We start from the raw sequence: 14253 nt of genomic DNA, 5'->3' as shown, positions 1-14253 counted from the left end.
GCCATTAGCCACAGGGTCTGCGCTCCATTTGAGAGGACTGCTGCTTTTCACGTCGAGATTGGAGCAGGAGATGCTGCGGAGCCCCATTCAGACCTGGGCGCCTGCCTGCTGGTCTCAGAGGGCTCCTGCAGAGGGCCCGGCTCCCCGGCTCTGCCTCGGGGGCACTCTGCTCCCGGGCGGCAGGCTGCGCGGTTTGGGAGTTAGCGTTCGGGACAGACAGGAGTTGGCGGGCCCGCAGCCGGGCTTCCTCGCCCTCACAGGGAGGTGATTCTGAGACGCGTCTGCCAGACTTTCAGAGGATGCCCAGGGTCCCGAGTCCTGGCTGCCCCAAGCCCAATCCCTGCCCCCTGCCCTGTGCGACATCCTCTCTCCCTTCGTTTCCCTCTCTTCCCTGTTTCACTTCCCCTTAAATGAACTCCCCAATAAACTCCTGGTCTCAGGGTCAACTTCTCGAGGAATCCAAATCAGGACAAGATGCCCATCTGAGCCCAAGCCCCGGGCAAAGCTTACCTGCCGAGTCTTCACACATTTCTCCTGTGACAGGGCCTGCCTCAGATCACTCTCCTGACCCCCCCATGCGGCCCCTCAGCACAATACCCCGGAGGGCTCTGAAGATCAGGTCTGCCTCGTGGCCCCAGGGGGACATCCCAGCGGCAGGGCAAGAGGTATGGCTGGGAGTGCAGGGCCAGGCAAGGATCGGGGGCGGCGGCACACTGGCCCCTTTGTGTTAGCAAGCGCACAGTCCCGCGGGGCCCAGCCCAGCTTCCAGTGCAGGGCAGGGGTGTGTGGGGGGGGGGCAGGTGTGCGAAGCTAAGGTAAGGAAGCCGTGAGGTGGCCGACGGGCAAACGCCCTACTCTGGGCCGGCTATGTGCTTCCCTTGGGGTTTCTCAGTAGGGTCAGCCTGAGAGGACGTGCTCCCAGAGTCAGCGGTATCTCTAAGACCCATGTCCTGCTCCTGGGGAAGCCCCTAAGAATGAAGCTACCAGAAAGAAGCAGGAAAGCACCATGGTGTTCAGGCCCCCTCATCCTCTCTGCGGCCTGGCCCCTCGCACATCCCAGGCCCCAGACAAGACACGGGGCACTGGGAGAGGCAGGTCCAGGGAGCTGAGCGGGTGCAGGGCAGAGTGGGCCCCGCGGCATCCACCTGGGCTGAGCAGTTGGTGTCAGCATTCCGGGGACCCCCCCTCCGGCTGCCTTTCTCCCAGTTTCAGCATGCACAGGCTGGAGCCCACGGTGGGGCTGAGCCCTTGCTGGGGGTTGGGAGTGGGGTGCCCCAGGCCTGCCATATCCCTGACCTCTCGGGTCCTCTGGTGTCGGGTCTTCATCACTAGCTGATCACTCCACCCTCAAGCCCTTCCAACCCCCAGTCCTCTGACTGAGCTAGAGGCAGCACAGACTATTTCACCCGTGGCAGGTGGTTCAAGAAGTGAGGGAAATTGCTGGAAATCTGCAGGTGTTCCTTGGGTGGGGAGAGACACAAAGGAAATGAGGGTTACCACCTGGGCACTCTGTGGCTGACAAAAGATTCTATACAAAAGGTAAGTGGGGCCAAAGCCTTCTGTGGAGACTTCCCAGAATTGAGCTGTCCAGCTAGGTAGCCATTTACGCGTCAGAGGCCTGTCTACTGCGGAAGGTGGGTGGGCAAGTTTGGCGGCTGTCTACCTGGGGCAGAAAGCTACAACTGGCCTGGAGGCTAGCAGGCCAAGCCCACAATGCCGGCCAGCCCAGATCCAGCTCCCTCGGGGTGCTGTCCCAAGATCCCGAGCCACCCACAGCTGACACGGAGGGCTGCCCACCAAGACAGGATGGCTTCCCAGCTTCTGAACTGTGCTGGAGATGAGTTTCTGCAGCATCTGAGCCTCCCCTGGGCCACGGGCCTGGAAAGCTGGCCCCGGGGCCTGGGTGATGGGTGCCCTAGGCAGGCAGTGACTCAGGCAGGGTGGGTGAGCAAGGCTGCTGCCTCCACCTGGGGCTAAAAACAGGCCTATGAATCAGGGGCCTACATGCTGACGCTGCTCCCGAGTGCCTGGGTGACCTTGGGAGACCTCGGTCTTCCTCAGCTCTCCCTCCATGTGCCTGCTATCTGTCCTGTCTGTGGCCCGCGGCTGGTGAACCTGGCCAGAGCTTTCCCAACTTCCTCCTTTGGGCCCCACCTTCCTCGTTTCTGCCAGGTCTGTGAGAAGGGAGTCGGGAAGGGGGTGAGGGTGGGAGACACCCTCTGATCTGAGTGCCTTGGAGCCATACCGCACCCCCCAGCCAGGGGTGGTTTACAAACCACAGCCACTCTCACCTCCTTTGTTGGTCTCCCCACCCGTGTCCCGGAATTCCAGCAGGATGACTGCACAGCTTGGGGAAGGCTGGAAGAGCTCTCCTGCTGGGAATTCTCCAGGGGACAGCCCAGGGGCTGGAGCTGTCCTCCCAGCTTCCTCTCGCCCCCAAGGTGCGGCGGTGCTGGGGGTCCTGTGCCGGCAGCGACTCCGCCCCGCCCCCGCCTCCCCCAGCTGCCCTTGCTGTTCCTGTCCGGTCTCCCCCAGCCCAGCTGCTCAGACGCACACTAGGCGTCATCCTTGGTTCTGCTGCTTCCCTTCCATGTCTGGGGTCCTGCTGGATTTTCCGTCAAAGCTGTTTGCAGTCAGACCACTTCTCCCCATCTTCTCACACGTCTCCCCGGGGCCAAGCCCGCACCGTCTTTCTCCTGGCTGCCCTCAGTCCCCCTCCCAAGGGCTCCCTCCCTCCCTTGCTTCTCTCTCGTCTGTTCCTCGCATGGTAGCCCGCAGGAGACTGTTAGTGTGACATCAATTCTCCCCGAGAAAAAGAACTGAGCACACTGACATCCACATAAAAGACTGCATTTCCTAACTTTGCTGGCTGCTAGGTGTGGCCAAGTGACAAGTTCCACCCAATGAGAGGTCAACCAAAGTAGAGTGCCCTTTTTAAAGGGAAGTTGCACCCTTTTCTCTCACTTCCTCATTCCTTCCATCACACTTGGATGTAATGGCTGGAGCTCTAGCAGCCAACTTGGATCATGAAGACAAGGTCCATACCCTAGAGATAGTAGAAAACAGCCCTAGGTCCTTGATAGCTTTGTGGACACCGCATACCTTCTGGACATTTTTAAAACATTTAAAATAAATTTATTATTGAAATCATTATTTTTCAGGCTCAGATATTCATAGTCAAACCTAATCCTAATGGGTACAATAACTCTCTGTTTAAACTCTTTCAATAGCCTCTCATCATACCTAAATTCCAAACTCATTACCTTGGCCTCCAAGCCCCTGCCTAGCCCTCTGTCCCAATCTCCTCCCACTTTTCCCCTTTCATGGGGCTCCAAACACATAGCCCTTCTTTCTGCTGCCCAGGCAAACCAGGGTTATCCCACCTCAGGGTGCTCTGTTGCCCAGATGATCTGTGCCTGGGCTCTTCCCCATCTCAAATATCCCTTCCTCGGGGAAGGCCTCCTTGATGGCCCCAAGCAGAGTCTGTCCTGACAGCACACTGACCACATGTCACAGCTGGTGTCATGTGAGCCTGTTCCTCAGGGCAGGGATGGTTTCCTGATTTTTCACAGTTCCCCAGGTCTCACACTGTGCTTTGTACATAGCTGGTGCTCAGCAACATTTATGGGACGAGTGGGCCTTTGGCACTTAAATATCAGGCATGGCCCCGGTTTCTCACTCCATCCTATCTGTCCCCTGCCTCTTCTCATCTGGTTGATTTCAACAGTATCTGTCGCTAATTTAATCATCACAGTAACTCTACAGGTAGCCATCCTGTTTAACAGATGGAGAGACTGAGGCTCTGAGGTGAGGGAACTTGCCCAAGGCCACGCAGCTAGTAAGGAGGACAGCCTGGAGCCAAGGGCAACCTTCTCTACTGTCCTCTAGTCAAGAGTCCCTGACTTGTCCCTGAGGCCGGAGTGGAGGAAGCACTGGTCCCAGCCCAGCCCCCTGAACAGAAGGTAAGAAGGAAGGGTACGAAGGGTCAGGCTTGGAAGGGAAGGAGGGACCTTGCCAATTTGCTCTGGGGCACTGTGGAGGGTGCTAGGCTGGGCCCAGGCCTGTGGGTGCCAAGCTTAACAAGCATAATAGAGCCAGAGGAGTCCCTTGTCCTTTTGTCTGCCTGCCTTCGGGGACCCAGGGGAAGGTGCTCACACTGGGCCTGACCTTCCCATCCAGGTCTCCTCCTGGGCCAGTAGTGAGGATGTCCCCCCTCCCCCAGTCTCATTCCCTCACCACTGAGATGCCTTCCATTCCCTCACTTTCTGGTCCTAGAGTCCCAGCTTCTCTGAAGAAGAGCACTTCCTATGATCCAGCCTGAGCAGTTTGGGTGGGGCTGACTCTGTCCCCTGGTTCCAGCAGTGGACACATGGCCTGGCCCCGGCCAATCATCCCGCCGGCCTCAGTGAACAGTTTGGGATAGACGAAGAATCCGTATTTGTTAAATTAGACTACAAGCAGCCCCCCGTGGCCCAAACAGCCCCAGTACATTTGTAGAAACTTTTAGGAAAGAGACACTCTCAGAGGGAAGGCCCACCTGATTGTGGAGCCAACACTGGGGAAAGCAGAGCTGAGAGAGGGGGACATCCCGAGACACGGTAACATGTCAACACCTGGATCCAGCTGTGCCTGCCGTCACATCTACCTCTGGCTTTCCAGTTACTTGAGTCAATCCCTTGATTTTTTCCGAATCTAGTTGAGGATATGTTTCGTTGGTCTATTTTACTTTTGCATTTGTACCCCAAATGGTCCTGACGATTCCACTTCCTGGTCTGCTGAGACCATCAGGCCTACCCCCCATTGCTGGGACCCTCACAGATCCTCTGACTCCCCTCCGCCCTTAGCGTCTGGGCCCACGTGCTGTACTCTGTCTCCTGTGTGTGCGGCAGTAGATGTGGTGTGGGCACTGGCCCCATGCTGGACCCTCGAGGCAGTCTGGTGCGATGCTGCACACAGCTCTGTGAGGAACTTAACGAGGCTGCTCACTGACTGTGGGTCTGGCAGGGCCCCGCGCAGCTGAGTTTGGCACAAGACATTCTTCACCTTGTGACTCCCTCAAGCACCAGCATGCCTGGCCCCCAACCACTAAATGCCTGGGGTGCCCCAACTGTCACCACTCACAAACACACCCCACAAATGGCCAAACTGCCCCTAGTGGGGCACCCCGTCCCTGAGGGGCACAGTGAGAGAGCCGTCCGCCAGCCCAGGGCCAGGAGGGCCGGCCCCTGCCAGGGGGTGAGGGCGCGGCCCCGCTCTCCTCTGCCCCCACGGTCCCGAGGCCCCGCCGCAGACAGGAAGGGAGGGCTCTCCCTTGGGTGTGTGTGAGAGAGAACACGACTGTCGTGCTTCCTCAGGGGTACAGGCCTGGGTGGGCCGGGAGGACAGCTACTGAGTGCCCGGCATGCCGCCCTGCCCCCCATTCTCCGCCTGCTGGGACTGATCGAATGTCCAGCTCCCACGCCACCCACCCTCTGAGGGTCCCCTTTGGTCACTCCCACCTCGGGCTTCCAGCCTTGCTCCGGGCAGCCTTCTGGGGGCTCAGGCCCACAGGCTCGGGAGCCACCCAGACCCGGGCTCCAGTCTGGGCTCCCAGCTCGAGCAGGGCTTTCATCTTTCTGAGGCTCCTCCCCTGAGACGTAGGAATGACCGAGCCATCATGCTCCTCACAGGGCTGTGGCGGGAACAAACGGACAGCATCAGCGCAGGGGTGGAACTGAGGGTGGGCTGTGGCGCTGCCCTACTCCCCGAGCTGCTGGCCTGGGGGGCACGGAGAGACGAGGAGGCCAACCTGCCTGCTCTTGTGATGCATGTGCGTGTGTGCACGTGTGTGTAAAGGAGTGGAACATTCTGGGGCACGGCCACACAGTGTGTTTGGAATGTGAATGTGGGCCAGAAGCCATTCTTAGCACTTTAGGATCGGGAGGCTCCGGAGAGGCTGTGACTTCTCAAGGAAACCTGCAGGACTCCTCTTTACCACATCAGTGATTTAAAATCAGCATTAACGTGGTACCTTGCTTATGATGTTGACGTGTAAATGGCCTGAAGCTGCTCTAGGTGGAGGTGAGGTCCTGCTGGGGACCCCCACAACTCTGGCGAACTCCCTGAGAAAACTGTCTGGAGAAAGGGGTGGGCAGGGGAAGGGAGGGAGGGGCATGTGGAGACAGGGCCGAGGGGACATCTCCACTGTCTGGTGGGGTGGGGAGCTCAGCACAGGGTGCTTCCCAGAGCTGGGCTGCCTTGGGCCACTGCCAGAGAACAGGGTGCCAGGGTGTGGGGGGGAGTGGCTATGCCCCTGAGCTGACAGCACACAGGGGTCCCTCACTGGGACCTACAGGCCAGGGGCCTCCCCAGAGGACCTGGGCTGCTCGGGACCGGCCATGAGTATGCTTGGGAAGCAGCACCTGAGACTCAGGGGACAATCAGGGCACTGTCAGGGTCATTGGTGCGACTGCCCGCTGGCGTCCAGGAGTGAGGGGCTCCCCTTCCCAAAAGCCATCTGTAATCAGCCAGCTGGTTCCAGGAGCCGGAACCGATGCTACAAGGAGGGGGCGAGGGCTGCCAGGGTCATCGGGGGCCTGGCCCATCTGCCCACCTAGGCTCCCAGCTGCCACCTCCCACGGACAGCCCCTGCGCTGGCCTCTCGGGCGCAACCCTCCCAGAGATGCGGCTGGTGCGTGTCTGTGCCGGGCCACGCTGGGGGGTGCTAGTGAGTGCTGACCAGGGACAGCTGGAACCAACACCACACACTTCGATTCACCTGCCGGACGCTGCCAGGAGCTTGGAAGTGTCCGGGTGTATTCATCAGCTGAAATCGGGATGGCTACCTGCACTTTCAGTTGAATGCTTGGTTCTTCCAAACCTTTCCCTTCTCTTCAGGGCACTGGGCACTTTTCAAGAGACAGCAGCAAAAAGGCTTGGAGCTCAGGTACAATAAAGAGCCTCTCCCCTCACAAAAGATAAGATGCAAAGGATGTGGTGGGGAAGTGAGCAGGATTCCTCGGTCAGGTGACCCGGGTTCACATCCTGGCTTTGCAGCTTTCTCGCCCTGCGACCTTGGACAACCCACGTCACCTCTCTGAGCTTCTGTTCCCTGATTAGTTCCCACCTCCCGGGGCTGCCTGTGCAGATGAAACAGGCTAGGGATGTGACGCAGCTTTGCAACATAAAGAGCCCTGCAAATGTTAGTTATTATAAGCAAAGATGAAGTCCCTCAGACGCAAACAACAAGCTGACATAAAATAAGCCTGCTTTTGTACAAGACTTTTCAGGCAAGCATGATCATCTTGATAACAATAATCACAGTAATTATAATAATCACCCCTTCCATTTGAGGAGCTGCCTTGGATCTTTCAGAGTTTTGCTCCATCTCTAATCTCCCAGGCTAAGTGAAGTGTGAACACATGCGTGTACACGCGCGTGCACGCACACGCACCCAGTCCTCTAGTTGCAGGGAAAGCCTCCACCTGACGCCGCCCCGCCCCGCCCCGCCCTGTGTGCTGCAGTTACCTTGGCCCCCGCCAGGGGGCAGGAGCACACAGGACAACGGGAGTGGGAGCACGGCAGACAGCCTGAGCACAGACCAGGCAGGGCAGGGCCAGGCAGGGCCTTCCTCCGGCTGCGGGGCTGCGCCCCCTGTTCCTCAAGGGGAAGAGGCACAGAGACCCCAGCCGCTGGAGGCCTGGCCTCCGACTGCAATCCCAGCAGGTGGAAAATGGGGGGCAGGGCGGCATGCCGGGCACTCAGTAGCTGTCCTCCCGGCCCACCCAGGCCTGTACCCCTGAGGAAGCACGACAGTCGTGTTCTCTCTCACACACACCCAAGGGAGAGCCCTCCCTTCCTGTCTGCGGCGGGGCCTCGGGACCGTGGGGGCAGAGGAGAGCGGGGCCGCGCACTCACCCCCTGGCAAGGGCTGGCCCTCCTGGCCCTGGGCTGGCGGACGGCTCTCTTACTGTCCCCCTCAGGGACGGGGTGCCCCACGAGGGGCAGTTTGGCCATTTGTGGGGTGTGTTTGTGAGTGGTGACAGTGGGGCATTTAATGGCTGAAGGCCAGATATCCTTGGGGCTCTTTCTTACTTGGGCTTAAGTGTCTTAGCAAGGCCTGTGCCTATAGCATGCTGTCAGTTCACAGGGTCGTTGGGGGAAGCTGGGGGATGTCATAGGTCTACCCATTTGCTCTAGGGAAGGGAACCTTCCTGGTCCCCAGAAAGATTCTGAAGCAGAACCAAGGATTTGGTAGTTTCTAATCTTGCCTCCTATCAAATCTGCCCATCCATCCATCCATCCATCCCTATACTACCTACCGAGGGTGCCTACCCATCAAACATCATCCTTCCACCCCCTCAGCCATCCACCCATCCGTTTCATCATCTACCCATCAGCTACCCTCGTTCATCCATCCATCCAGTCACTTACACACCCACCCATCCGTCCCTTTGCCTCCCTTCTATCCTACAACAGCACCTGTCTGTCCCGTAATTACTCATTGGCATGCCCATTCCTTTCACTCCTCCTTGATCTATCTAGCTACCCACCCATTCATCCACCCATTTACTCATTTATCCATCATACACCCACTAATGAGTACAGTCTCGGCCTTAAGAACTTTCACGTTTGGCAAAAAAGAACGCACTGCCTGAATCTCCCCAGCCGGTTAGCTGGTGCCTCAAACCCAGCAGGGGAGAACTGCCCCCTTGGCTCACCCTCCCTCTGCCCAGGGCCCCATCTTTGTCGGCGGCCTGCAATCTTCAGGGATTTGTCTTAAGCCCTTCTGAGACCCTTCTCTGTTTGGGGCCCAGGCTGCCTCCTGGGGAGGTGGAGAAGGCTGGGGTTTTCTGAAGGATCACACTCTTTCCAGCCTCAAAACCCTTGGATCTTCCAATTATTTAGAAGCAGCTCTTTCTGCTGGCTCACTATCTATCTTCAAGAACTGGGGCTTATGGGGGAGACTGTGGCCTGAGTCCTCTGAGACCCCTTCACTGGATCCAACACTCAACACCTAAAAGTTCCCACTCGGAAACCATCTGCCAGCCCTTCCAATTGGTCGTGGTGTCCTACTCCTGGCCCCGGCCCCAAGGAAGCAGAAGGAGCCAGAGCTAGTCCAGTGACTGTTCCTTCACCACCGGCTGGCCAGATGTCTTCCCGTGCTGAGCCCATGGCTGGGAGCTGGGGACCCATCAGCCAGCAGGACCTGGACCCTGCCTACCCAAGCCTGCAGTCAGTGGGGGCATCAGACACATCAGCCGAACTGCCTCCTGGGAGGCAGAAACTGAGTGAGCGCTGGGCGTGGTGGAGAAACTGGTGTAGGTGGGGGGGATGTGAGAGAGGTGTGTCCGGGGGACGGGCAGTCAGGGGTCAGCCATGCCCAGAAAGCAGGGCACAGTCCAGAGACAGGTCTTCCCTGAGGGGGGAATTAAAGGGGGAAGGGCAGAGACCCTAATGGAAGGGTCCTCGAGAGCGTCAGGTGCCCCTCCGGCCATCGGCAGGGCCTGAGGACAATGGTGGGGCTTGGAGGTTCATGTGACCCTTAGTCATTAAACTAGGAATAGCGGGGCGCCTGGGTGGCTCAGTCGTTAAGCGTCTGCCTTCGGCTCAGGTCATGATCTCAGGGTCCTGGGATCGAGCCCTGCATTGGGCTCCCTGCTCCGAGGGAGGCCTGCTTTTCCCTCTCCCACTCCCCCTGCTTGTGTTCCCTCTCTCACTGTGTCTCTGCCAAATAAATAAATAAAATCTTTAAAAAATAAATAAATAAACTAGGAATAGCTACCTTGCCTGCACAGGTGGCCTAAGGGGCTCCCACACAGACTGCATCTTGGTGGGGCTTTGGTCCCGGGCCGCTGAGTTTGAATGTGTGCACCTCCACGGAGAGGGCTGAAGGCAGCCTCGGTCCCACGGTGGGACAGCTCTGATAGTCGGAGTCCCACAGAGCAAACGCTGATGCTCCCTGAGTGTGGGGCCTGGGACACTCTCTCTCCCTCTGCCTCCCCCGCTCCCAGCCCTCCCCAGGGAGCGCCCGCATTTGTGCGCTGGGCTCTCAGTGCCCATCCCCACCTCCTGGCTTCGTTTCGTCTGTCTCCCAAGGCCACCCTGGCAGGGCGTCCAGTGCGAGGCTGCGGAGGGAGACTGGAGGGTGAAGGGCAGTAGTCAGTCCACAGCTTCCGAGGGGGGAGGTGCCGAGGCTGGTGCCGAATGGAGTGAGGGCCTGTGGAGAGGCCTGCCAGCGCACAGACGGGTGGGCCATGCAGGTGACTGGCAGAGACGGGGGATGCAGGATGGAGGCTTGCCGGGGCCCTCGGCGGCGGCGGCGGGGGGGGGCAATGGTATGTTTACATCACCAAGGCTTCTGATCACCTCAGGTCCCCAGGGATGAAGTGGAGACACACCCTTGTCCAAAGCTCCCACCATCACCCAATTTAGGACAGCCTGACATGTCAACCACTTTCTCTTGGTGTCTTTCTCCCCTGGGCGGGTCCAGAACCTGCCCGTCTTTACCTCCTGGGTGTCTCTCCTAGACAGGGGTGCGGGGGACAGCTGAACCACCACGCAGGCACTGTTCGGTCAAAAATAAACTTTAAGGTGAACGGGACAGAAATTTCCAAATCTGTGATACCCTCGCCCTCTGCCGCCTTTCTCCTGAGCACAATGTTCTAAGATAGGAGAAAAGAACTAAAATTGGAGAGGCTAAATTTCTAAGAAACGAACAAGGGCAGAATAAAATTACCCACACAGAGCTCAGTCAAAGGGAAAGAAAAGTGATAATGGCCAACCTTGTCTCTTCAGAACATGAAGTGACGATGGTGAAGAGTTTAATTAGAGCCGCCTCGGCTGGGAGATATTAGCAACAAAATTATGGAAGAGGGAAGATGGAAGTCGGACCACCACACACATGGCAGGGGTTAGGGGAAGGCAGGTAAATGTGGAAGAGGACAGGTTTGGCTGACTGGTGCCCCTCCCCAGGCTTATTCATTGATACCCCTTCCTGTCTCCTTGTCCCCTCACTGGAAGCATCCAGTCAGCATTAGCTTGATCAGATACTGCCTTGGTTCAAAAAGGAGCCTGTCACCCTGCTTCCAGGATCTCAGGGACATGGCCCGGAGCAGTGCGTCAGGTGTCAGAAGACTTGGCCCTGCCTCCAACTGGCTTGGGGACCCTGGGCAAGCCTCAGCTTCCCTCAGGGTCCGAGGGTCCCCACACGCACGAGGAAGGGATTGGCTACACCAGTGGTTCTCAAAGTGTGGTCTGCACCCCTGGGGGTCTCTGAGGTCCTTGCAGGGGGTCCACAAGATCAAAACTGTGTTCGGGACAATACTAAGATGCTATTTTTTCCCTTTCTAACAGTGTTACCTGCTTGTACTGATGGTGCAAAAGCCATAGGAGGTAAAAAGCTAGCCCCTGAGCTAACGGGAGAAACAGGACCACCAGACTGCATCCACACGGTGGGTCACAGAAGATGCCACTTTTACTTAAGAATGCCCTCGATGAAGTAGTAAAAACCACAAATTAAAAAACAATCTCTACCCCGAGTACCCATTTTTTTCATATTCTGTGCGATGAAATGGGAAGTATGCATAAAACACTTCTGCAAACCGAAGGATGATGGTTTTCTGGAGGAAAGGCACTTGTAAGACTGAGCTGCCAGCGAAAATAGTCCCTTTATTCATGGGACACCACTTTTACTTAAAAGAATGCCTGACAGAGAGACAATGGTAATTCAGATTTGGTCTCTGGAAGACATTTTCTAAAAACGAACCAAGCGAGCCCATCATTTCAAGGAAAACAACGAACATATCTATCACCAAAATAAAAAAAAATTCCAGCTTTCAAGTGAAAAAATTTTGGAAACTTGTGTTTACCATCATGAACTTGACAGCTTCCCATTACCTAAAGACTCTTCTGATGAGATCGGTATCGACGTTATCAAATGTGAGTTTTTAATACTGTATGCTGAAACATGTCAACATTTGGAAGATCCGTGTAACTCTGAACTAATATTTTCCAAATGACCAAAATGGTGTTAAAAATCATGCATGGTTAAGAGACCCATTCAAAGAGCAAAGTAGATCAGTGGATGTTTTCAAGAGACTTGATTTTTTTAAGAGTAGTTTTAGGTTTACAACAAAATCGAGAGGAAGGTAGAAATTTCCCATATAACCCCTGCCTGCATCCGTGGACAGCCTCCTCCACTATCCACATCCCTCACCAGAGTGGTCCATTTGTTGCCAAGGATGACCCTACATGAACACATCATAATCACCCAAAGTCTATAGTTAACCTCAGGGTTCAGTCTTGGTGTCGTACATTCTATGGATTTGGACAAATTTATAATGCCATGTATCCAGAATTATGGTATTGTGCAGAGTATTTCCACTGCCCTAAAAATCCTCCATGTTCTGCCTATTCATCCCTTCCCCTCACCCCACCCCTGGCAACCACTCTGATCTTTTTACTGTCCTCATTGTTTTGCCTTTTCCAGAAATTCACACAGTTGGAATTATACAGTATGCAGCCTTTTCAGATTGGCTTCTTTCACCTAGTAATATGCATTGAAGTTTCCTCCATGTCTTCTCATTGCTTGATAGCTCATTTCCTTTTAGTGTGGAATAGTATTCCATTGTGTGCATGGACCAGTTTACTTATCCACTCACCGACTGAAGGATATCTTGGTTGCTTCCAAGTTTTTGCAATTATCAATAAAGTTGCTATGAACACCTGTGTGCAGGTTTTTGTGGGGACAAAAGTTTTCACATCTTTTGAGTCAATATGGAAGAGCCTGAAAGCTGGATCCTGTGGTAGGAGTATGTTTCATTTTGTAAGAAACTGCCAAACTGTCTTCCCAAGTACGGCGCCATTTTGCCTTTTCGCCAGCAATGAGGAGAGTCCTGTCGCTCCACGTCCCTGTCAGTACTTGGAGTTGCCAGTGTTCCGGATTTTGGCCATTCTACTAGGTGTGTAGTGGTACCTTGTTGTTTTAATTTGCATTTCCCTGATGACATATGATGTGGAGCATCATTCCATATGCTTTTTGCCATCTGTACATCTTCTTCCGTGATGTGTCTGTTAGGATCTTTGGCCCATTTTCAAGTTGGGTTGTTTTCTTATTGTTGAGTTTTAAGAGTTCTTTGTATATTTTGGACACCAGTCTTCTATTAAACATGCTTTTAGCAAATATTTTGTCCCGGCCCATGGCTTTTCTTCTTCTTCTCTTGATGGTGGCCTTCACAGAGCAGTTTTAAATTTCTATGAAGAGCAGTTTAACTACTTCTTTCATGGATCGTGACTTTGGTGTTGTATCTAAAAGTCATTGTCAGACCCAAGGTCATCTTGATTTCCTCCTATATTCCCTTTGAGGAGTTTTACAGTTTTGCTTTTTACATTTAGATCTATCTGTGATCCATTTCAAGTTAATTTTTGTGAAAAGTGGAAAGCCTGTAACTAGATTTTTTTTTTTTTTTGCATGTGATATCCCGGTTGTTCCAGCACCATTTGTTGAAGAGACTGATGGATTTTAATGTAACAGCACAGGAAAGGGTCACTGATATAGTTTCAGATTGCAACCATCCTTTAAGAAACCACCACCACTTGTCCAGTTTGGGTGAGTTTCACAGAAGAATTATCTGAAAAGGCTAGTAAAACATTCCTTCCTTTTCCAACTATGTGTTTATGTGGGGCCAAATTTTAGTCCTCTTCTTCAACCAAAACAACACATCACGACAGATTGAATGCAGAAGCATATATGAGAACCAAACTGTCTTCTATTAAGCCAGCCATTAAAGAGATTTGCAAAAATGTAAAACAATGACGTTCTTCTTACCGAAACATTTTTAGTAATCAGAAAATGTTATTTATACTAATGTGTAATTGGTTTATCATCGTTATTTTTAAATCAATGAAGATTTAAAATTTTTCTTGGTTTTAATTTCTCTTTTTTTTTTTCAGCAAACAACAAATATTTATTGAGCACCTATTATGTGCCAGGCACTGTTCTAGGAACACCCCCCACCAAAGGGGAAAAAAAAAATGAGATAGAAGCAGAAAATAAAATATGGAATGCTTCATAAATTTGTGTGTCATCTTCGTGCCGGGGGCATACTAATCTTCTCTGTATTGTTCCAATTTTTAGTATAGGCGCTGCTGAAGCGAGCACTCTTGGTTTTAATTTCTTTTTTTTTTTTTTTTTTTTTAAAGATTTTATTTATTTATTTGACAGAGAGAGACAACACAAGCAAGGAGAGTGGGAGAGGGAGAAGCAGGCTCCCC

General features: G+C 54.1%; 1 protein-coding gene and 1 non-coding gene across 3 annotated transcripts in view; both read right to left on the bottom strand.

Annotated features, from left to right (window-relative positions):
• The window catches only part of GNAO1 (G protein subunit alpha o1), a 169180-nt gene that overhangs the window by 28728 nt on the left and 126199 nt on the right, over positions 1-14253 (bottom strand). The gene's annotated exons all lie outside the window — the stretch shown is intronic.
• Positions 14033-14140, bottom strand: LOC116644784. Its single transcript, XR_004301820.1, has one exon. It is a non-coding gene; the product is annotated as a U6 spliceosomal RNA (small nuclear RNA).

The sequence above is a fragment of the Phoca vitulina genome, unplaced genomic scaffold, assembly GCF_004348235.1.
Source record: "Phoca vitulina isolate PV1807 unplaced genomic scaffold, GSC_HSeal_1.0 scaffold30, whole genome shotgun sequence".
NCBI classification, from domain to species: Eukaryota; Metazoa; Chordata; class Mammalia; order Carnivora; family Phocidae; genus Phoca; species Phoca vitulina.
This window is presented reverse-complemented; position numbering and strand designations above follow the sequence as displayed.